This window comes from Fukomys damarensis, unplaced genomic scaffold (assembly GCF_012274545.1).
Source record: "Fukomys damarensis isolate Sample0158 unplaced genomic scaffold, DMR_v1.0_HiC HiC_scaffold_39, whole genome shotgun sequence".
Lineage (NCBI taxonomy): Eukaryota > Metazoa > Chordata > Mammalia > Rodentia > Bathyergidae > Fukomys > Fukomys damarensis.
Window position 1 is genome coordinate 125,910,063 of NW_022900951.1, and position 26,016 is coordinate 125,936,078.

Below are 26,016 nucleotides of genomic sequence, written 5' to 3' on the forward strand. Positions count from 1 at the left end.
TTTATTTTCATTTTTCATTTTCTCATTTTTTTTCTTTTCCCTTGTTCCCTTTCCCCTACCCTTCCCACTTTCCCTACACCTTTAGCCCTTTTCTTCCATTTCACACTATTAATTATCCCACTAGGATCTTGTGTACTACTATAGTTTTTCACACCAGAGACACTATTCAGTATTTACACGTGACTTATTTATTTCACTTAAAAGAGTATAACCTCAATATGTATCCATTTTCCTATGAATGACTCTAATTTCTCATTCTTTATGGCTGAGTAGTACTCCATTTTATAGAAAAACCACATCTTCTTTATCCAGTTTCCAACAGATGGACAACTGGGCTATTTCCAAGTTTTAGCTATTACAAACTGTGCCACTATAAACATGGGTGTGCATACTTCTCTGTGATATGATTCTTTCAGTTCTTTTGGAAAGATACCCAGCAGAGGGATGGCTGGGTCAAATGGAACCTCCAGTCCCAGCTCTTTGAGGTATCTCCATATTGATTTCCATAGTGGTTGTACCAGTCTGCACTCCCACCAACAATGGAGAAAGAATCCTTTCTCCCCACAACCCCAACAACATTTGTTATTGTGTGATTTCTTGATAACAGCCATTCTTTGTGGGGTGAGGTGGAATCTCAGTGTTGTTTTCATCTGAATCTCTCTAATGACCAGTGATGTGGAACATTTTTTCATATATTTGCTTGCTGCTTTTACTTCTTTGTCTGAGAAATGTCTGTTCATTTTGGATGCCCATTTTTGAATCGGGTCTTTATATTTGGGGGGGGCTGGTTGTTTTGAGTTCTTTATATATTCTAGATAATGGTCCTTTGTCTGAGGAGCAGCTGGTAAAAATTTTTTCCCACATTGTAGGTTGTCTCTTAGTTCTGTTGATGGTTTCTTTTGCAGTGCAGAAGCTGTTTAGTAAGATGAGATCCCAGTTGATTCTTTCTGCTAGTTCCCACGCTACTGAGGATTTATCCATAAAGTCTTTTCCTATGCCAATGTCTTCAAGAGTTCTGCCTAATTTATCTTCCGTCAAGTTTAGTGTTTCTATTTTAATATTTAGATCTTTAATCCATTTTGATTTTAATTTAGTGCATGGTGAAAGATAAGGGTCTAGTTTTAATCTTTGGCAGGTTGAAATCCAGTTTTTCCAACACCATTTATTAAAGAGGCTATCTTTCCTCCAGTGGGGATGGTCAGCTCCTTCTCCAAAGATGAGATAGCTGAGTACATATGGAGTTGTTTTGGCGTCTTCCTGTCTGTTCCACTGATCCTCTGGTCTGTTTCTTTGCCAGTACCAAGCTGTTTTTATCACAGTGGCTTTGTAGTACAGTTTTGGATTGGGAATTGTTATACCCGCTGCCATGTGTCTGTTGCCTAGGATGGCTTTTGCTATTCTAGGTCTCTTCTGGTTCCAAATGAATTTTTGGATTCTTTTTTCTAGTTCTGTGAAATATTCTGTTGGAATTTCAATCGTCATTGCATTGAATCCGTATGGCAGTTTTGGTAGTATGGTCATTTTCACTATGTTGATTCTTCCTACCCAGGAGTAGGGGATATCTTTCCATTTTCTTATATCCTCTTCTATCTCTTTTTCCAGAGTGCTGTAGTTTTCAGTGTAGAGGTCTTTTGCTTCTAAATGTTTATTTTTAATGCTTTATTTTTATTGACATATGTCTGTAGTACGTAATTATTATTTTCCTCATGGGGAGTCAGTACACATACACAACACATCCGAATTCTTTTTTTCATAGCTTTCCTCACCCCTCCCTCTATCTTGGTTCCAATTTTTTCCTTTTATTGAGTTTATTGGTACATTTTAGGTATTCAGTACAGTTACATTCACTATTGGGATCTTGTACCTTTACACGAAAGGTCTTGGTTCTCATTTTTCCCCTTGTCCCTGTCCTCCCTTCACCCCCTCTTCCCCTCCCCATTTGGTTCCAATTTTCTTAATAGTTTTGGAACAAGTGGCCCCGTGTTCTTTCATTTCCCTGAGCCCTGCAAATACTGTCACAAGTCTCTCTGCAGGGAGTCAGGACACAGAGCAGGGGACAGGCAAACACAGAGCTTTCCTGAGTACCAGACCATTGCAGAGGGGTTAGGGTATACTTTGGGGCCAGACCCCACCTCCCCAGGCATCAGAGCTCTAGGAGACAGGCTTGTCTAAATTGCCCATATTCTCCTGGGTCAGGGCTAGTGCCCAATGACCAGTGGGCTGTGATTTCATTTGCTGGAGGAGAGCCGGAATCCCAGCAGCCAGTACAGGCCAGTGCTTACAGCTCCCTCATCAGAGCGTCCCAGGTGCTTTCCTCCTGCAGGTTAAGATTAATCACACTCTGAAGTCTTCCTTATAAATCTCATCTGCAGGGTCCCTGCACACATGCAGAAACTGCTGAACGTCGTTCCTGCTTTGTATTTCTCCAAGTATTTGGTGCTCACTGACCTGCACAGTGCTTTGTGCTTGGAGGAACGTGCAGCCCAGACTTCAACACAGTCTTGGCCCTCGGGTGTGTTTCAAGGGAGGAGAGGGAACTTGTCTTGGAAAATACTAATATAAGGTGAAGCAAGTCTGGAGGCCCACAGAGCTTCCTGGATGATACTTCCTTTGGACCTGAGCCCCTAGTGGCAAGAGGAGGGGCTTCCAGAGATGGGCATTCCCAGGATATTGAACCCAGAAACATGTGGCACTCCAGGAAGGGCAAATTGTTGGAGATAGAGCTGGGATGGGAAGCTACATGCTGTCTTGTGGGCAACGGGGATGTTTTGGGAGAGTACTGACCAGGGACACTGCATATCAGAATTGTGTTTCAAGATCCCACTGGAGAGGTAGGCAACAGAAATCACATAAAGGAGAGGCTGAAAGAGAGAGCCTCTGGGGACATCTGACGGTACTGGTGGCACATTAGAGTGTAGGAGGAGTCAAAGGAGAGAAAGTTGTTCACACAGTTTTCACAGATGACCAGGGAGATAGAACATACAGAAGGAAGGCAGGAGGTGGAGGGAGAGCTTTTAGTTACTGCCTTGAGAACAGTTCTCTGCATTCTGCAGCTTACAAGCTACTGTTCCATTAGAAGTGGACACTCACATTCATTGTCTAATTGTGTGTGTGGGGTGCATTGTGTGGGGTGCACTTCCCACACCCTGGCAATTTGCACTATGTTATTCTTTAACTTGATATTCAAGCTGAATGGAAACAAAGACTTAATGACCAAACCAAACATTGGTCAGAATTGCAATGAACAATCTCTTCCTCTGTTGTGAATTATCAAATTCAATAACCAATAGCAAACCACCATACATCATGGGTTCTGCTATGTACATTATTTAGGGTTACAGTCAGAGCTGCTGGCCTTAAAGTCTGCATGCTTCTGCCCTAGCTTGGCCCCAATGTAGCATACAAAAACAAGCTTTTCCTTTTAGGCCAAGGGAAAAATACCAGCCCAGAAAAGTTGTGCAAGACGCTTAGTTCTTTAAGTACTACAGCTCAAACAAGACTAAGTGCCTAAGGAACTGGGGTGTGCTGCACCCGAGAGAAAGAATTATCTATAGGGCTAAGCCAAGTGCTGAGGTGGGCAATAGAGCAAGTGGGCCCCAGCTGGACTTCAGAGCACAGAGAGTGGCATTGCAAGCAGAGGTAGTGGGGGTAGTAATCAGGGCTTTGTACTACCTGCAGACTGGACGCAGTTTAGAAGCCCAGAACTCACATGAGGTGCAAGCTAAATGACAACCACTTAAAGCTCCCTGATCCCCAAAGTCACCCATGTAAAAATAGGGACTGTAATGCTTCCATCTCATGTGGCATTTGATGGCATGGGCCATTGAAATCATGTTTTGGCGTCTAGCACATGGTAAATACTCAAAATATTACCTTTCATTCATATTCTGACTATTATTGGCTAATAACAGATCAATGGCAGCACAAGCACCCAGGAAGCATCTGACCACAGAGCAAGACCTCAGCCCAAACATCCACTCTAGAACAAGGGCTCATGTCCAAGATGGTAGAAAGAGTGTGGACAAAATAGAACTCTAGATCTCAGAGAATCTGGTCAGTCTGAAAGGGAAATGAGAGGCATGGCTGAGATGTAGATTTAAGGTCACTAGTACATGAGTGATATTCAAAGCCAGGGTGAGGTGAGACAGGAGAAATCAAGATGAGTAAAAAAACTACAGGGAAAGAATAATTTTGAAATTGTACCTTTAATGACAACTGTAGCTTCAGGATACAAACCCAGTTAAAAACTTCCTAAGATCAAAATTTGCAAACCCTTAGCCAACCTTAGCAAAAAAAGGAAAGAAACGGCCCAAATCCATGCAATTAGGAATGAAAAGGGTGAAATTACAACATACCCAGTGGAAATTCAGATGATCACCAATACCTATTTTGCGAACTTATAGGCCAATAAGATGGAAAACACAGAAGAAATAGGCCAATTCCTAGACATATATGAATTGCCAAAGTGGAATGAAGAAGACCTAAAAATTCTAAACAACCAATATCAATCAACAAAATTGAAATTGTAATTAAAAACTTAGCAACTAAGAAAAGCCCTGGCTCTGATGGCTTCACTGCTGAATTCTAAAAGACATTTAGAGAAGAACTATTGCCATGACTGTTTTAACTCTTAGATGAAATTGAAAGGAAAGCAACACTCCCAAGTTCATTCCTGAAAGCAAGCATCACTTTGATCACAGAAGCAAAGAAAGAAAGACCCGAACAAAAAAGAGAACTATGGGCCAATCTCACTAATGAGCATAGATGCAAAAATCCTTAATAAGATCCTGGAAATAGAATGCAAAAGATCATCAAGAAGATCTTACAACCTGACCAAGTGGGAGTCATCCAAGGGATTCAGGGATGGTTCAACATACACAAATCAATAAATGTAGTACACTATATTAATAGAGCCAAGGACTCAATACATGTAGAAAAAGTGATTAACACAATTCAACATGTATTCATGATAAAAGCCCTACAGAAAACTGGAATAGATGGTCTCTACCTCAACCTGATAAAAGCCATTTATGAAAAACCAACAGCCAATATCATACTAAATGGTTCAGTATACACAAATCAATAAATATAATACAATCTATTAATAGAGTAAAGCACAAAAAAACATACGGTCATCTCAATAGATGCAGAAAATGTGTTCAATAAACTCCAACTCACATTCATGATTAAAACCCTACAGAAAACTGGAATAGACAGTCTCTATCTCAAGCTGATAAAAACCATCTATGAAAAACCAGCAGTCATACTAAATGGTTAAAATTAGAAATCCTTCACACTAAAGTCAGGAGCAAGACAAAGATGTTCACAATTACCACTCCTGTTCAATGTAGTTTTGGAAACATTAGCCACAACAATTAGACAAGAGAAAGAAATAAATAGAATAAAGGTAGGAAATGAAAAATAAATCATTATTGTCACTATTTGCAGACAACATGATAGTCTATATAGAATACCCCAAGAACTTACGAAAAAGTCTTTTAGACTTAATAACCAAATTCAGTAGAGTAGCTGGATACAAGGTCAACACACAAATCAAGAGCTTTCCTATCCATGAAAAACAGACTCACTGAAAGAGGAACTGGAGAAACAACTCTCTTCACAATAGTATCCAAAAACCTCAAATATCTAGAAATCAATCTAATGAAAGAAGTCAAAGACCTCTACTCTGAAAACTATAGCAATCTGAAAAAATAGATTGAAGAGGATACCAAAAAATGGAAAGATATCCCTTGCTCCTGGGCAGGAAGAACCAATATAGTGAAAATGGCCATACTTCCAAAACTACTATATAGATTCAATGCAATCCCAATTCAAATTCAGCAGCATACTTCACAGACCTTGAGAAAACAATCCAAAAATTCATTTGGAACAAGAAGAGACCTAGAATAGCACAAGCATTTCTAGGCAACAAAGAGAAGGTAGGGGGTATTACAATCCCCAACTCGAATCTATGCTACAAAGCTACTGTGATAAAAATAGCATGGTATGGGCAAAGAAACAGACCTGAGGGCCAGTGGAAAAGACTAGAAGATGCAGAAACAACTCCAGACACACTCAGCTACCTCATCTTTGACAAAGGAGCCAAATGCCCTCACTGGAGGAAGGATAGCCTCTTTAATAAATGGTGCTGAAAAAATTGGGTTTCAACATCCCACAGATTAAAACTAGACCTATATCTCTCACCATGAACTGAACTAAAATAAAAATGGAATAAACATCTAAATATTAAAAAAGAAACATTAAAGCTTCTGGAGGAGGTTAGGTAGAACTCTTGAAAACATTGGCATAGGAAAAGATTTCATGAACAAACCCTCAGTTGACCATGAACTAGCACAAAGAATCAGCAAGTGTGACCTCTTCTTACTAAAAAGCTTCTGCACTTCAAGAGAAAACACTAATAGAGCTGAGAGACAACCCACAATGTGGGAAAAAATTTTTACCTGATGTTCCTCTATTCCTCAGTGAGAGGTCTACTATCTAGACTATATAAAGAACTCAAAGAAAATCAGACTTCCCAAATGTAAAGACACAATCCAAAAATGGGCATCTGAAATGAACAGACATTTTTCAGTCAAAGAAGTAGAAATAACAAACAAACATGAAAAAAATTCCACATCACTGGTCATTGGAGAGATGCAGATGAAAGCAACACTGAGATTCCACCTCACCCCAGAAAGAATGGCTGCTATCCTGAAATCAACGAATAACAAATGCTGGCATAGTTGTGGGGAGAAAGGAACCCTTCTCTGTTGTTGGTGGGATAGCAGACTGGTGCAACCACTGTGGAAATCAATATGGAGATACCTCAAAGAACTAGGATTAGAGGTTCCATTTGACCCAGTTATTCCCCTGCTGGGTATCTTCCCAAAAGAATTAAAAGAATCGTACTACAGTGACATATGTATACCTCTGTTCATAGCGGCACAGTTTGTAATAGCTAAAAGCTGGAAGCCCAATTGCCCATCAACTGGAGATTGGATAAATAAATTTCTTTCTATACCATGGAGTACTACTCAGCCATAAAGAATGAGAAACTAGAGATATTTATAGCAAAATGGATGCACATTGGGGCCACACTCTTAAGTGAAATAAATAGGGCACACATGGGTAAATACTGAATAGTTTCTCTGCTGTGAGGAACTGAAAGTGAATGTAAGGATCAAAAGGTGCCACAGATAATGTGAAATAGGAATAAAAGGGGCAAAGGGGAAGGGGGAGGGGGAGGGGAAAGGAAAGAATCAAGGCAAAAATATGACAAAAGGAAAAAATGGAAACAAAGCCTTTGTACATAGGGAGGGGTGGAAGGGGTAAAGGGAGGGCAGGGGAATGGGGAAAAATAAGAACCAAGATACATCATGTAAAGGTACAAATTCCCAATATGAATGTCATTATATTGTATACCTAAAATGTACCAATAAAATTAATTTTTACAAAAACTTCCTAAGATCTGTAAAGACACAATAAGCCTTGGCCATTCACTTTCAGGCGTAAGTGGGCCTTTCCACCTGTGAGGAGATCATCTGGTTTTGCCTGTAAAATGAGCCTTTCCCTTATTGATGCTGCTCTGTCACCCGTGGTGGCTGGTGGCTGTCACCCATGAATGGGTCATCTCCTTTCCCTTTATTCCGTAAATTGAATGCCCCCTTTCCAAAGTTTCACAAAACCCACAGATCTCCTCCCCAAATCCCCACAAGTACACCCAGGAGGTCTTCCTGTGCCTCTCTCCTTCTTAAGGAGCCATATTCTATTTTTTGAGTGTATGCTTATGAAATTCTGCTTAATGAGTCTCTGTGCCTCTTATCAATGCATCCTGAAAACTCTTTTCCTGTGATGGCAGTCAGTGTGCATGTAACCTGTGCATGAGTGGAGTGAGTCAAGGTTTCCATCTCCACTTTAGGGACCTCCTCAGACCTTGTCCTGTGACAAGGACACTGGGCAGTCACTCAGCGTCAAGGAGAGAGAGGAGAGAGCTTAAGTAAGCTAAAGCTTGGAAGGGGCCTGTATGCCCACCAACAGATGAGTGGATCAAGAAAATCTGATACTTACAAGACATGGAGTACTACTCTGCCACGAAGAAGGATAAACTTGAGTCATTTATGAGAAAATGGATGCACCCCTGAGATCATCATGTTAAGTGAAACAAATCAGACACATGAGCTTAAATATCACATGGTTTCTCTTGTATAAGAAATCAAAAAACATAACTATGGAAATAGAAAGATATATGTTTTGCAGGAAGGAAGGGGACTAAGAGATGGAGGGGAAAAGGGTGAAGAAAGAATTAAGATATTTTGTGCACAGATACAAACTCCTCATGATGAATGTCCTCATTATGTAGAGCAAACATGGACAACAAATAAAGGAAGAAAAACTGAAAGAATAAAGTTTAGCGCCCTTCCTGAGGACAGGCAACTGTGAAAGGCCGAGGACTCACCCAAAACCTCACCTGCGAAGGAGGGAGCAATGGCCGTGTATCCTTCACACTCGGACCACCGCTGCCTATCTTCTCAGAGAAGGAAGAGAAGGAGTAGCCACGTGTCCCTCATTGGATAGCCAACAGATGGGTCCTATTCTGTGGACGTTGTGGAGACACCAGCTCAAGAAGGAACCCTTTCTCCTGAAATCACTGGGATTTTGTTCCTTTTAAATGCTTAAGCTTAATGATTAACTCTACAGCGAAGCTGAGAGCCTGGGGTTTGTAGCCAGGGCTGGGAGGATTGGGTCAGAGCATGGACGCTCCCCTGGGTCCAGGGACAGTCTCTCACCTCCACACAGCCCTTGCCCTCATACCTACCCTCATTGTACCTGGCTTTCAGCTCCTCCCTTTCCCACAGGTGGTGTTCTGGGTACTGGGGGCAGAGTGACAAGCTGAAGGCTCTGCCCTCACGAAGTTTACATTCTCGTGCAGGAAAACAGACAGTGTACAGATAAGAAACTGCATCTCATCATTTCCAGTATGAAATGTCACAAAGAAGTTAAAACTGGTAATGCCCCCCCAAGTGACCCAAGAAGGATGCCTGGGGCGGGCACTGTCAACCTGGCCGGAGGACAGGAGTCATCTTGGATTCCTCTTGAGTTTTCTGTGCAGCTAGGAAACGGGATAAGCTGTGCTGAAACCACTTTTTCCCCCCTCTAATTCCAACATAGAATAAAGAGAGAGAGAAGAAGGTAAAATGACAAGGCTATTAATGCATGAGTGGCTGCCAAACCATTACCATTTATTTCAAGTAATGTAAAAGCAGATGACTCACCCTTCAGGGTTGCAGGACTTCACACACACCAAATATTCTCGATCATTTACTGGTTTGCTTGTTCCCTGGGCCTGAAGTCCAGGGGACGAAGCTTCTGAGCTTGATCAACTCTGAGGACGTGGACTTCTTCAGCACAGTCCTAGGACTTTCCCGAAAGGCCTCATGGGAGTAGAGAGATGCATCACCCCTGACTGGGAAGCAAGGTGGCCCCTAGTGCAGACGCAGGTTTCCCCGGGTTTGGTTGTTATGCTGCAGAGTCTGTTTCCCTTGCCTACCCTCAACAGCCCCACTCCTTTGCCTTAAACATTAAGAGGAAAAGGCTGGAGTCCTTCGCTGGCATTGCCAGAAAGATACCTTTTCCCTGGTGCCTTGGTCCAGTGTAGTCCACGTAATGAAAAGCGTTCTCCCAAGGCTGTGGGAAATAAGTTGCCGGCTCCTCGGCCTGCTGGGCCCAGCTGCGCTGATTACTGGCAGTGGGAAGGGCTGAGCTTGCTCAAGTGCTCCGACGGGGGAGTGACAGTGTGCAGGATCCTGTTCTGTAAAAGGGATCTGTTCCAAACAATCCAGAGGGTGAACTCACCAAGGAAGCATGTAGCGTTAGCAGCAAAAGGTCTTCAAAACAGCCTGGTGCGTAGTCAGTAACATCATGGTTAGGCCTCAGTTTCAAAATGGTTAGGGCAAGTGTGGCCTCCCGTGAAATGGAAAGGGCTCAGTGGGAGCTAGAATCGCACGCCTCCTGTTTCCACCAGCAACTTGCCCGGAAAAACCACAACGGCGAAGGTTCTCCTCTCCAGGCGCCTCTAGGTTGGGCTGCAGGAGCCAACATAAGGACTTCGTTGAGGTTAGCCTTAACCTCTTCCTGCTTGGGAATCTCTTCTCTAGTCTCCCACATGGTGGTTTGGCACAGGAGTGGGGTGACCACTGCCCCCACAGAACACCTGCATCACTTTGAAGTAAGCTCCACGGAAATGAAGTACTTTGATGTGCAAAGTGAAGAATGTTCTGTCAGAAGGTAGAGGAGCTGATTGGATTTCCACATACTTTTCAATTCTGCACTGGTCGGGACAAAACATTCGAACTTGAAATTTGAGAGCCTGTTGTTGATACCATTCTTGTGCAGGCTGCACACAGTCAGCCATGGTTTGACACCAGTGCCGTGGAGCTAGCCACTGTGCAGCTTCTTTACTCGCTTTCACTTCCGATATTTTGTAGTAACAGTGGCTGAGTGTGCAGAGATATCACATTCATTTGCACATCCCACGGTCATGTTAAAGGCCCCTATCATTTCTTCAAAGGCCTTTGGCTTCACCAATTTTACAGAAAGGCCTAACTACACCATGGCAGTCTGCTCTCCTAGTCCACAGCAGAATGAAACAGACTGCGATAGTTATTATTAATACTGTTACAATCAATGCAATTACTTGTAGCATTTTTAAGGTATTTCTTAAGAGGAAAATTACTTTCCTCTTCTGAAGCTCAGTTTCTATTTTTGATTGTTTGTTGATGTGAAAAAGATGATAATTTCCTTTCTGTGTTATTGCTCAAGTTAGCTACTGTGTTGGAAGGTTTACACTACTTTTAGCTGCAAATAATGAAACTCTTACACTGACTCAGACAACAGAAACATTTATAACGGGAAGTCCAGACATATGTGGGCTGCTGTGCTAGCAGCTCAACAATGCCGTCAAGGGCCGTCTCACCACCACCACCACATCGTACTCAGTTCTGCTCTGTGGTAGCCAGATTGGAGAAATGCACCGAAAGTCGTATGATGATGACAGATGCCCATTTCTGTCACGGCTATGTGGGCTCCCTATCGTGGATACTTCAAACTTGGCATTATCTCTTCCCCCTCTTCTCCTCCTTCTTCCAATACTGGGTGTTTAACTCAGGCCCTTCCCACCAAGCTACATCTCCAGCACTTCAAAATTATTTTTACAATTTCAGATAAGGTCTCACTCACTAAGTTGTACGAGCTGGGCCTCAACTTGCCATCCTGTCTCAGCCTCCCAAAGTGGTGGGAGATAGGCATGTGCCACCATGTCCGGCCAACAGTTGCTTTCTGTGCAAGTCTGTGTTGGGGAAAGTAATCACTGAAAGCTAGAGAAAGCTGTCTAGTGGGCTACTGGTGTCAAATAGGGCAAAAGCCCCTTAGCTCCAGGAAGAGCCCTGTTCCATGGTAAGGTTCATGGTATCGCGAGGTGGTTGGCAAGTGCTGACTGGAGACCAGGGCTCACTGGACCTCTTGGGATTCTGTTGTAATATTCCGGGACAGAAATACTGAAGCTCTCGCCTAGGTGGGTGCAGAAGGGATGAGGAGAAAGGGCTGGTGACAGGTTGGCCGTGAGTGCCAAAGGAGGGCTCAGTTCAGTGGCCACCCTCTAGGGCCCTTCACTGAGCTGCGCTCTTCAGAAGAGACAGGAAGCCATGTGATAGCAGTAGAAGCTTTTGCAGTTTGAGCTCTGTTGACCCTGCGTTCAGGTAGAAATTTCCAGGAAGCAGGGTAATACACAGTGACTGAGACCAGAGAATGGAGGCAGAACTGGGCTCCTCTGTGAGCACAAAGGAGAGAGGCTGCACTGGGGATGATTGCACATTGCAAGGTCTAAGGAAAGCTTAAGACAGCCGTCATTAAGTTGTTTACCAGAGCGTGTGCCCGTGGACATTGGAAAGCAGATGACTCTTGTATTACTTTGATTGCTTGTGCCTTTGTTCCCATGAATACAGGCAAGGTGAGCCAGGCCCAGGGTGGGGTGGGGTCTCCTCCACCTACCAAAGGCCAGAGCCCCCTGGCTGCCCAGATGTTAAACTGACTCCGTGTCTCTTTGTCATTCATCCTCGTTTGCCCCAGGTCAGAAAGAACAAAACTGGTCTAGGTTCTGGGACAAGGTGGATCAGCCACAGGTATAGGGCTGGGGACCAGGCCAGCTACAATATAGGGCTGGAGTTTAGGACAAAAGTCTGTTAGAGGTTGACTTATTAATATTCAGGATAATTTTGTACAAGGCTATGTGTTTCACAGAGCTCTCGCATCTTCATGATTTTGTTTCACTGTTTATCTCAATTTTATGAGGGAGACATTTTCTCACTTCCCAGCTGAGGCAACTCAGTCCCAGAGGATTTAGATGACTTGCCTAAAAATATACAACCAGGAATTAACAGAGCTGGGGCTAGAATGCAGGTCCTCCAGTGCCGAAGGTCACACACAAATTTCCCACTGTTCCACAGATATAAATCTGCCCAACAAAGATGATAGAAATAGAGGATTGGGGATTGCTTAGATCTTTTATTGAGAGGAAGCAGAGAGTTGGGCAGAAAAGAATTCTGGAGCTTTCACGCAAGTAGACTGCCTGTAGAATTATGATCCATAGATGAGATGAATTCTCCCATGATCCTCTCTGTCTTGTCTCTAGGCTCCTGCTCTTGAGGGTGCTGGAAGTTTGCCTCCCTCAGCTCTCCTCCCATACCTACACCTACTTCAGCCTCCTCTCCTTCACATCCCTACTAAACTCATTGGTTCTGCCTTAGAGTTTGGATCATGGCTCTAAAAATTGTTGTTCTAACTCCTTGCTGAATCCTTGAGCTGTTGACTTCCCTGACACACTCTGGGCCTCCCTGTTTGGTCTTGAACATTAACCATGGGGTAGGCTGGCTGGGCATGGGTTCTGAGCACCAGTGCCCAGAGAGTGTAACAGAGGACAAATGAATTCAGCCACATTTCTTCATCCTTTCTCAGGCCTCTTTTTTTTTTTTGCTTAGTAGGTCATGGGGGAAATGATTGTCATTTGCTTGACTGGCAAACAAAACCCAGTGAAAGTTCACAGGGCATTTTAAACAGAAATGAGAACTTTGTTGACCGCAGGACAATTCCCTGATGGTTTTTGTGGGGAGCCAGTGAGGAAAATATAAAAGGCAAGCGTTCCCCAATTCGGGGTGAGTTGGAGCGGGGTAGCAAAGAACGCAATGAAAGCTCTGGCTCCCACCCTCAGGGAAATGGGAGGCTGGGTCTTCTGATATTCAGAGGAGAAGGTGGTGAGCAGAATTGCATTGGGCAACTGTGCTTCTTACCTAAACTTTCCCAGCCTGTGGAGTACTAGATATGCAGGAGAGGATCTAAAGGAAATTCACTGCTTTCAGCATCGTGGATTTTGAAAGGAGTCATTTGAACTATATTAGAAAAGAAATGTATCCCCCACATAGAGCACATTTTTCTACCTTAGCAAAACCAGACACACACCACATAGAGGTAACCTCTTTCTAATGACTCCTGGTACTTCTTCGAAACTTTACATTCTGTCCTTGACTATTAAAGTAGTTTTTTTTTCAGTTGCTACTTAGATGTAGTCACTTTAATCTTATGGGAAATGGCCCCAGATGGATGCATTTTTTGAGGCTGTGTATCTCTTTTTACAGGGCTTCTTCCTTTCCTTTGCTGTTAATCTGTCAACTGCCACTTCTTATGACTGTCAGCTTGCCTGCTTCTTGCATGAATCCACTTTCTCCTGATATTTCTCATTCATTTGAGATTGGAATTTAGATATATATGTATAGAATTTTAGGTCAAATAAATCTTGTGGGCTCTGTGTGAAATCCTGAGGGGCGCCCTCTGATAGAAAATTGCTTGCAATGTGGAATTTGGCCTTCATGATCACAATTACAATTGCTCTGAAGGTTTTCCTCTCATGTGAATGTTCTCTCGCTCTCTCCCCACCCCCTTCCTAAGCACAGCTTATTCATTCTTTTGGTGAATATCTTCCAAGCACTTACCAAAGTCAGGGATTCTTCGGAGCCTAGGTACAAAAGTAAGCAAAAAAAGGTCCTTGGCATCATGAAGCATTTGTTCTGTGGGAGGAAGCACTTTACATGATGTGAGAAGATGGAAAGTGACAGGAAAAGAAATGAAGCAGGGTAGAAGCATGATGTAGTCCTTGGGGTACAGGTCATTATATTTAATAGAACTTCGAGATGGATAAGGAAATCGGAGGGAGGGAATATGGAGACATATGGATATCTGAGGGGAAAATATTACAGGAAGAAGGAGAAACACAGACATGCTGAGAAGGTAAGTGGATACAGTATGGCTAAGCAGAGTAGGCAAGGAGAAAGGTAGCAGGAGATCAGGGAGATGAGAGGAACTAGAACCTGAGATGCCTGTGGAGCCGGTGGAAGGATGTTGGTTTCCACTCTAAATGTGATAGGAGACCACTAAAGGGATTTTGAGCACAGTAATTGCACTATGGGATGAATGGTGTGCCCCCAAGTGCCTGCATCGAAATCCTCATCCCATATCATGAGATGTGAGCATATGTAGAGATAGAGTCTTTGAAGAGGTAATTCCAATAAAATGAGAGCATTAGGACCCAAGCATACTTGACAAGTGATTCTACCCTTTTAAAAAAGTCATTTAAACAAACATCACTGATATCCTTAATAAAAGGACAGATTAAGGCACAGACAGATACGGAGGGAAGACTGTGTGAAGATACAGGGAAAAGACAGCCATCTCCCAGCCAAAGAACACAGTCGCAGAAGAAACTAAGCCTGGACAGCTTGATCTTGGACTTACAGACTTTCCAAGTATGAGAAAATATATATCTGTTGGTTAAGTCACCCCACCTGTGGCATTTGGTTATGGCAGCCCTAGAAAACTTTTTCTTTCTTTTCTTTTTCTTTCTTTTTTTGTGGTACTAGAGATTAAATCCAGGGCCTTAACAGTGAGCTACATCCCAAGCCTTTTTATTTTTTATTTTGAGACAGGGACTTATTAAGTCATTAAATTGTCACTAAGCCGTTCTCAAATTTCACAATCTTCCTGCCTCATCCTCCCAGAGTGCTAGGATTATAGACATGCACCACCATGCCCAGCTATGACTTGACTTTAAAAACAACTCTCTGGCTGCTGTACAAAGTAAACAGTTAAGGCACCAGGGAAGCCACAGAAATGGCCTGTGGATATGAATATTGAGACAGCGGAGTATATTTTGTACCATAGTGTGTCCTGGGCACATATTTAAAGGCGTTAATGAGCATAGCTAGAAGAGAACAGAAGAGAGGATGTCCCATGGAGTGAGTGACAAGTGACATGTACCATAGGATTAAAAACACATTTTAAGCAATGGTGCAAAGAACAGATAGTATTTAGGTCTGGCTTTGCCCAAGGAATCCCGTTGGGAACACACCGTCAAACTGGTAAGGCAAAGAGAAATGGGTAGCAGAGCCTAAGAGTTATAGACACTAAGCAAAGTAGAAAAGGGAATGAAATGAGCTAAGAACAATAATGTCTCTGTGCTGTTTGGGAAGTCAGATGTGGTGAAAGACTGAGGAAATGCTTGCTCAGGTACATATACATTTCGGTATAAATGCCAGTGAAAGGTTCAGACTTGCTTCTAGCGTGTACAGCAAGCAAGGTGAAATTAATGTGGCCCAAACTTCTAGCTGTGCACCTGAATCTTATTTCCTTTTCTCTCATATTAATAAAACTGTGGCTGGGCAAGTGGCTGTCCCCCTAAACAACATTTCCTGGAGTCTTTTGCAGTTATATACTGTCATACGATGCATTATCACTAATGGAATACAAACAGAAGTGATGCGGATCACTTCCTGTCCTGAATCCCAAGACCAAAAATGTGTCTCTTTGTTCTTGTCCTCTTCACACCACCTGGAATCCTTATATGGCCACTTGTATTTAATCTGGTTGACGGTATCAACATCATAATGAATATCCAACCAACAAATTGGAGGAACCTGAGTTCCTGAATGATTTTAAAGGGGAAGACGCACTTGCCAAGCAGAGTCTTTCATATCAAGACTATTAAGTGTGAGAGAAATAAACTGCCTTGTTATCTTGTTGGATCACAGTTGTAACAGCTTGGCTTTATCCAAATTGAAATGGGATTGTATCTTGAAGTAGGGTGATATTATAGTAAACTCACAGCAGGTGGTGGGCAGGGACAAAAGATATTATAAACTTGAAAGTGAGTAACTCTTTTAATATCACGGCAGAGCATGGTAAAACTGTCGTCTAAACTAACTGTTAATGCAATCTAATGCCCACTAAGACTGTAGTTCAAAAGAGAGTAATTGCAAAAAGAACGTTTTATGTGGGCTGTTCCTTTATGATTTTACATGAACACACAAAAAAAGAGATCTCTGGCAAGAATTTCTTTGACCTGTAATCTGAGAAGGAAGGGAATAGAGACATTCCAGGGACATGAGGCACCCAAGTTTGGGAAAGGTATTTACTGAAGTGCAATAACTCCAAATGAGCAGAGAGAAGACTGGTATTCTCCAGTTCCGTAATGGAATGTTATGGAGTGTTTGGTAAATCAAAGGGACAGGAGACACGAAAAATTAGACTGCAGGAGCTGCTTTGGCATCCAAATCTATTATTGTAGATTACTTCAAACAGCTACAACTCCAAAGTGCAGAAAATCATGAGCCAAGCACAGCAACACAGAAGTAAGGCAAACTGAAAAACTGAAAAAGTGAAAAACTGAAAGCAAAATGCACCCATGCCTACCAAGTTTTCAGTCTAAAAACAATGTCATGGAAGTGTTCCGGCACTGAGAACGTAGTAGAACCCAACATGTGAGTACTGTTCAGTGAGCATATTCTCAGAACCAGCACTCATCTTTTGTTTTTGTTGTTGTTGTTTGGTTTTTTTTTCTTAATTGAGTTTATTGGTACATTTTAGATATACAGTACAGTTATATTCACTATTGGGATATTCATTACTGAGATCTTGTACCTTTACATCACAGGTCTTAGTTCTCATTTTTCCCCTTGTCCCCGCCCTCCCTTCACCCTCTTTCCCTCCTTGTTTACAAACATTTTATTTCCATTTTTTTCATTTTCTCATATTTTTTTTATTTTCTCTTACCCTTCCCACTTTCCCTACTGAACACTATCAACTTTCCAGAGGACCTTTTGTGCTTATTTGGAAGTAACTGAATGTCCCAAGGAAATAACCACACATTAATGACTTTTTTCATAACTGAATAACTGCATTGTTTTGGTTTTTGTATAAATGGAATATATAAAGCATATATTATTTTTTGTCTGGCTCTCATTGATAATCCCAATGTCTGCTGCAGCTCTTCCATGGTGTATGTGTCAGTAGTTACTCCTTTTATATTGTGTCATGTTGCACCTTATGAATATACTTTTCAAATTAACTCTACTTTTATTGGGCATTTGGAATGTTTCCAAGTGGGGGAGTTACTAAGAGTATATCTGCTCTGAAAATGCTTTACATATTCATACATATATGCGTATTTCTCTCAGCTAGGTTTCAAGAGCTGCAATTGCTAGGTCAAAGAACATACGTACGTATATTCAGCCAGTTTTCTGAAAGGGCTGCACCAATTTACATCCTTGAAGGAATGTACTAAAGGCCCTGTTTCTCCAAGTTCTCGCGAACACCATGTACAGTCAGGTTTTTCATTTTAACCACTGTGCTGGGAGCACGGTAGTATCAACGCGGACTTTTAACTTACATCTCCCTGATACTCTTGAACACCTTTTCATACTTTTTTTTTTTTTTGCACGTGCATACAGGGGTGGAGGGTTGGATATCTTCTTTTTCACTAATTTTTGTCTTGCTTACTTTCTCCTACTTTTCCTACATTTTGTTTTGGATTTTAAAATTTTTTGTCATAATCTATATAAGAATCTATCATAAAATATATATAAATGTCTTCATTCACTCTGGAATTTTTATAGCCTTTAAAATAATTTTTCTTGTCCTCATACTATGAAAATAGGTTCCTATATTGTTTTCTGAAAACTTCAGCATTTTTATCTTTTGCATTGGATGTGTAACTCCAGAATTAATTTATTTCTCCCTTTAGATGTTAACTTCTAGAATTGATTCATATAGTGTGATATAGACATCAATTCATTTTTTAAATTAATATCAAATTGATCCACCATTGATATGACACCACTGTCATAAACCAGTTGACAGTATTTGTGTAGATTTATTTCTGGTCTCCCTATTCAATAACATTAGTCTAAATTATTAGAACTTTGTAAGAAATTCAACATCTGGTAGTGATAGTCTTTAACTTTGTTGTTTAGGATTACCTTGGCTATTCTTGGACCTTTGTATTTCCATATACATATCAGACTCATATTGTCAAATTACACAAGATGTCAATTTACCTGCAGGAAATTTGATTTGGAATTGTGTTAAATCTATAAATCAACTTTTGAAGAGTTGGTATTATTAAAATGAGGAACTCATCATCCAATCCATAAACATATTTATATATTTGTGAGGGAGATTTATGACTAAATAAATCACAGCCATTCAAATGTCCATCAATTGGAAATGAATAAACAATATGTTATTTCTTACAGTGGAATATTATTTAGCCATAAAATCAATAAAGTATTATTATATATTGCTTTGTATATGAACCTCAAGAATATTATGTTAACGTGACAGAAGCTAGTCACAAAAGTATGATGTCGTGTATAAGAAATATACAAAATAGTGTAACTTGTACAGAAAGAATATAGAGTTTACCTTGGGATGATGGGATTAAGGATGGATGATAGCTAAAGGGTACGGACTTCTTTTAGGGGTGATAATATTTTCGAAATTCACTGTGACAATGATTGCTTAACTCCCTGAATATACTAAAAATACTGAACTGTGAACTTTAAGTGGGTGAATTATAGTATGTAAATTAGACCTCCTTAAAGTTGTTGCACAGTTGCATAAACCATAGTCCTGGTCCTCCAACCTTCTTGATTATTCCAGATTTCTTGATTGTTTAAACCTTAAACCAACCATCATAAAAGATGTGTTGTAAAATATTGTGTCAACTGGAGGTTTTAGGGAATGAAGATTTGAGGCAGGAGGTTGTTTTCCCTGTAGAGACTGTTGTTTCTGCTTGTGAAGAGGGGTGCACTCAGATATTGACTTGGATAGACAGACGGACTGTAATGAACATTGTTTATCGCCCAATGAAGCCACATTTTCTGACACTCTCTGAAGTTCGAGTGAATATATAACTATCCTTACCAATAAATTACAAGCAGATGGTTTCCTTCTGGGCCAGGCCTTGAGACAGTGGATGTGCTCTCTTCTATTCTTGCTGGCTGAAATATTTTTGTGGTAGCTGTGGCATTTGAATCATGTAAAAGATGACATGTCCTAAGAGATGAGAGGAAGGGAACAGTGTTGACTTGGATGGAAAGAAACTGGATTCCAGAAAAACTTTGTGATGCAGAGTTGGATCATTCAAAGGGAGACTACTATATGAAAGAAAATATATACACATATTTATACACTCATATAAATATTACGTATACATACACACTTCTCTTTATTTGCTGTATTATTAGTCTTCTTTGTAGTAACTCAGTTTTAACTTAACTAATACAACAGGTTGGAACTCTTCAATTTTTGTGTTCTCTCATCAACTGAAAATCTGGAATTTGGAAGTTCACACTTAACAAAACCCTAGGAAGAAGTCAGCAATTACTTCAAGATTTGTGATCTTCACAAATCTTCACTCAAAAAGAAGTGTCTACATATAATATTTCCCGTCATACCGGAAACTGGTAGTTGTCTGTTGTGGTTTATATGTAGGTGTCTCTCCCAGGGAGACAGAAAAGAAACTGAACAAGCCCTACACAATCATAGGTGAAGAGTTTCAAAGGTGATCAGGATGTGTGAATGTGGATTAAGGTTGTGATGCTGGGATTAATGGTGTGGAAAGTGGGTGGCACCAATTAGGCTTCTAGCCTGGATGGGATATAAAGAGACAGAAAGAAGGCAGACATGCTGCCGCTGCCTTCTGCCTGTCATGCCATGGACTGTTTCTCCTCTGCGATGCCTCTTTGCCATGCTGCCTTGCCTTGGAGCCAGCCAACTGTGGACTGAAACCTCTACAAACTATGATCTACAATAAATCTTTCCTCCTTTACCTTTGGGCATCAGGTATTTTATCTCAGCAATGAGAAAAGCAACTAAGACATTGTTCTTCAAGGGAAGTTACTCTTATAAGAGAGTCTCAGGGAGAGAACAAAAGCAGCTGGAAAGGATTCAGATCCAGCACTGATATTACAGCACTCTTCGAACACCCCAGACATATTAGGTAGGCTTGCAGGCCCATTTTGTGTCTAGACCGCTAAAATCCTGTATCATCCACACTCTGTATTTAGGTTGGTGCAGGCTTTTAAATAGAGGGAGCACTTTCACTCATATGAAAAGAGCACCTTGGTGGTAGGTAATGCCCAAATTCTTTAGGCTGCTTTATATTTTCAAGAAAATCACATTTTATATCAGGACATTTAGGGAGACAGAAAAGAAACTGAACAAATACCTAGCAGGCTTTTTTAGGGGCAAATGAGTTCAGTTTGGGAGGGTTACTCAATGTCTTCCAAAAGCTGACTCTGGAGGCTGGAACAGACATACTCCTGATTCGGCAGCTCATGAAGGAATTTGCGAATTCCACTACTGACCTTCAGGGCTCATAATCCAAACCTGTTGGTGTAACAAGAGCAAAAGTAATTCCCAGAGAGTGCAAAGGACTTGCCTATTACCAGTGGTGCTGTTGGGGTAAGAATAAGTATTGAGCAGCTTCTCTAATTACTGCCCTTGCTCAGACCCAAACAAAAAATCTAACTTTATAGACATTGTTTTTTTGTCTATGGATTTCGTACAAACACTGTCCTTTTGCCAATTTTTTTCTTGGCAAACTTAGAATTGCTAAGTTAAAACCATGGAGCTACATCTAACCAGTTGGGCCTCTACCAAAGAGAAACATAAGAATGAGTTTGACTCCGTTCTGCTAGCCTTCTGAGTCAAAATTGTTGGCCACCCTGCATCTATAAAAGCTTAGTAAAAGCGCCGTACCTGGTACCTCTCAACAGCCTTGTCCCTTCTGGTCCCCTGGCCTCACTGGCATTAAACCTGTATATGTAGGAAGAGTGAGCTAGCACTATACTTTGAAAGACAAAAGCCATTTTTGGGCGCTGTTTAACCACCCTCAGTAGGAACTTAGTAAATTCCAAAGGCTGTATTCTCTCATCAACTGTGACTTTCTAAGGAAATATTTGACGAAGATCATGCAGGTGACTCAGCGGCATTTGGTGAATAGTTCTGAATGCTTTTACCTAAAGCTGTGATCTGGCAAAAAAAATTGGGTAGCAATCAGACTATCTGTTTACAATTAGTAACACAGCAAATGGTCAGCCCCTGCAGAAACAAGTGTCTTCTTTAGTAAAATTTCTGTAGAGGTAAGTATTAGAGATTGTTAAAAATGCAGGCTCCTGGGCCCTACCGTGGATATTTGGTACATTAGACCTGGAGAAGAAGATTCTGCTGCAGGTGGCTCAAGACAGCATTACATGTTGGTAATTCCTCTCAGTTACACCAGACACTTGCTTCTGCCAGCTTCAAGTGAGCTGGAAGGCTGTTATTTCTATTGTCAAACATACCCAGTTACTCCAGTTGGCTAGCTAGTCCATAGTATCTGCCTGAAATAATCTGCCAACAATAGCCTCGGACACCAGTACAAACCTTTGCAGTTTCTAAAATGCCTCCCAGCTACATATTCATTTAATTGTCACATTAATATTAGTGTAGGGCTGGCAAGCTGCTATGAGTGTCCCATTTTACAGATGAGGAAATTGGCACTTGGTAAAAGAAAATGGCTTGCCCAAGGCTTCAAGCCAAAACCCTTGCACTCTGGTTCAAACCCCAATCTTCAGATTCTAGCTCACGGAATGCCTTGTTCAGTCAACATCTAAGCTGCTCCATCAAGAGGCACAGAGCTTCTGCTTTCATCCAGCATTGAAAGCTCTTTCACAGGCTTTGCCATTTTTTCTAACTCCTCAGGTCTGTAGGAAGGGAAGATGAGGCTCAGAGGCACTCTTGGAAGTGAGAACTGTGGAGCAAAAGCCAACTCTCAGGAGAACGCCCCTTTGCGATCAAACTACTAGTCCCCTTCCCATCCCCCGAGGCCTGGTGCAGAGCTCTGGCCTCCTCCATCTGCCAGGCTGCCCTCCCTGAACAGGGCACCATCTGCCATACCACCACATACTCCACCAGAGCTCACAACCTTTGCTCGGCTCCTTCCCTCAGAATCCCAAGTGGAGCGAGACAAAGTTCCTGAGGTCAGAGAAACCTAGCAGACTAGGCTTAAAGCCCAAACTATCCCATGGGGAGGGGCTTTGCTATCCTCCAGACCAGGGATACTGCCTAACCACCATCTGTCTCAAATTCATAATCCAGCTCTATATTTGAAGGTACTGGCCTTAAAGATGGGTTCAGAATAAAGCCCACCCCCACCAGTTCCCTCTCCAAACTCTGGGAGGTGAAAAGCTCTCGCATCCATCCTCATGAAGACTGTTCATTTTACCAGTGTGAAAAGCCTGTGGAGCTGTTGAGATCTGCTATACGGTCACACAGAAGGCCAACACCCACCACACATAACAGATCTCATAACAGATCACACAGCAGTCTTCTTGTCAGCCTGAGGATTATTTCATTATTCAACAAATTCTTGCCGAGAGCCTGCTATGTCCCAAGCACTTCAGTAGACTTTGGCAACTCAGCAATGAGAAGAACACACCAAAAGTGGTGACAGTGTGAGCCACACATTCTCACGGGGATACTGACAGTGACTGACAACCACGACACATAAAATATGTACTACTTGAAAGCAGCCAGAATGTTAAGATGAAAAAGCAAAAAGAGAAGGTGCCAGGTATACTGTGAGTAGTAGGAGTGTGTGTGCATGCGTGCGTGCATGTGTGTGTGTTTGTGTGTGTATACATACTGAACTATGACCAGATAGTCAGGAAGAGTTAGTGTGAAGCCCCTACAAGGATTACATGCTTGATGCACTCCAGGAAAAGCATAGATCCAAGTGCTTCAAAAGTGAGGGAGGGAGGCAAAGGGTATTAAGATTTCAGGTCAGAGAGTTTGGTGCAGTGGAGGGAAGCAAATCATTAGGAACTTTTAGGCCATTGGAAGGATTTTAGCTTTCACCCTCAGAGAAAGTTGTGAGTGTCGTGACAAAGGAGTGCTGTGATCTGGCCTGGGAATTTTAAGAACCTACTTCTTTGAGGTACATTTTAAGCTCAATGAAATGTACCTAGTTTAATTGACCCGTGGATTGCTTTGAAACTTTTGTGAAAATCAAGTGACAGTTTTAAGTATAGATCTATTTCTGGATTCTCAGTTCTGATCCATTGACCTATGTGTCAATCGTTATGACATTTGTACATTCTCTTGACTAATGCAAATTTCAAATCCCTTCTGTTTTGTTTTTCTTTGTGGAAGATTTTAATTTTGATCAATCACAATTTACCATTTTTTCTCCTTTTATAGTTAGTGACTTTTGTATCTTGGCAAAGAAAGCTTTGCCTACCCTAAGTTTATGAATACTTTCTACAAAGTTTCCAAAGATTTTAAAATCAACTAATTGACTTTTTGTTAAAAAAAAGAAGCTACTGGAATTTTTTTTGCAATAACATTAAATGTGGAGAGTAATAAACATTTTTACATTGTTATCTTTCAATCTAGATGTATGGTATTTCTCTCCATTTATATAATTTTAAACTTCTTTCAAGGTTATTTTACTGTGGAAATTTACCCTACGTTTTGTTACATTTAACCTAAGTGGTACATAATTTTATGTTACTAGTAAAGGTACTTAATATTTATTTCTAATTGTTTGCTGTTAACATATAGAAATACAATTGCTGTTTGCATATTGGTCATGTATCTTGGCATTTGTTAAATTCATTCGTGAATTCACATAGGTTTTATTGGTGCATGAGTGAGATTCTTTAGAATGTTATTTGAATGGAATTAAGATGTTTGGGAATAAAAATGGTTTGCCATCTTCCTTTCAAATGTGTGATTTTTAATTCTTGTTTCATTCCTCTGTCTAAAATCTAGTACAACAATTAGTAGAAGAGGTATGTGAGAAGATCCTTACCTTGTTCCTGATCTTAGGAGGAAGCCACTCTTTGGTCCTATCAGATTGTTTGTTTCCATGAATTTCTTGTCCTGAAAGTTTTTGTAATAAGCAGGCTGCTTTTGCCTTTTCTAATTCTGCTGAGATAACCATATGACAGCGATTCTTCATTTTTTTAGTGTGGTAGAGTCTAAGAGTTTTAAATATTAAATCAACTTTGCATTCATCATTTAAACTCTATTTGGACATGATACATTATTATTTTTATATATTGTTGAATTCAATTTGCTAATATTCCACTGAGGATATGAATTCATATTCATGAATATGAGTCCATATTTCCCCATTATTGAAAGGTTTTGCTGCTTTTTTGGGTTATTTTGTTTTGTTTTGTTTTGGTACCTGGGATTGAACTCGGGTCTTTGCGCTTGCCAGGCAGGCCACCGAACCGCTGAGCTAAATCCCCAAGGGTTTTGCTGCTTTTATATAAGGGTATGGAACTGTGCCACCTCAATGTTTTCTGAAAAGATTTGTATACAATTGGTTTTATTTCTTATCCATTTTTGAAAGGATATACCAGTATTTTGGCTTGTATTTTTATTTGTGAACAGTTTTTATTTATTGTAAATTAAATATATATAAGAGAGTGGGTTGTTCAGATTGAATAAGCCTTCTTCTGTCAGTTTTGGTAAATTGCTTTTTCAAGAAATGTGTAGAAATGTATCGGTTATAAAATTAAGTGGCCCAAAGTTATCCATAATATTTGCTAATTATCTTCTTAAACTATCTAGGTATTTTAGTGAAACCCACACTTTCATTCTTGGTATTAATAACATATATCCTTTTTTTTTATTAGTCTTAATTTAGATTTTCATTTTTATTAACCTTTATAAAGAAGCAATATTTCTCTCATTAATTTACTTTATAATGTTTCTACTGTCTATTTTATTTATGCTCTCATCTTTACTATTGCTTTGGATATGTTACTTTACTTTTTTATTTTCATTTTTATCTCATTAAGGCAGGAATGTAGAGCATTACTATGAAATATTTGTAGTTTTACTTCGATATGTGCTTTAAAATCTCTAACCTTATCTCAAAAATTTTGCCTGAATTTCACAAATTTGATATAGTGTTTTCATTATTTTTATGTACAGTATTTTAAAATTTCCATTGTAATTTTTTCTTTGACATGTCTCTTATTTAGAAGTACTTTAATCTTCAAATATATAGTAATTTATTAGGTATTTATTAGATATTGATTTCAAAATTGATTATGGTTTGTTCAGACAATGTTTTTGTAAGAGTTTAATATTTAGGAAGCATTGGGTCTTGTGGTTCAGAATATGGTTCATTTTATGTCTTCTATTTGCAGTCTGCAGTAGATGATCATAATACTTTTAAATGCTGTTGTTCAGGTCTTCACTGAATTTCCTTTGCTTGTTTTATCAGTCACCAGGGTAATACCTTTACAATCTTCAGTTCCATGTAAGTTTGATTGTTTCTTCAACGACTTTAGGATGATATATTTTTAATCTCTCTCTCTCTCTCTCTCTCTCTCTCTCTCTCTCTCTCTCTCTCTGTCTCTATCTATCTATAAACATTTTTATCTTTTTGTGGTATACATGCATGCATTTGTGTCTCTCTGTCTCCCTCTCCCTCTCCCTCTCCCTCTACCTCTCTCCCTCCTTCTCTCTCTCTCTCGATATAACTACATATTGAATTCAGGACCTCACAATCCAAGCAATAGGGAAATAATCTAATCTATCACTGAGTTACATCTCCAGCTGCATTCATTCATA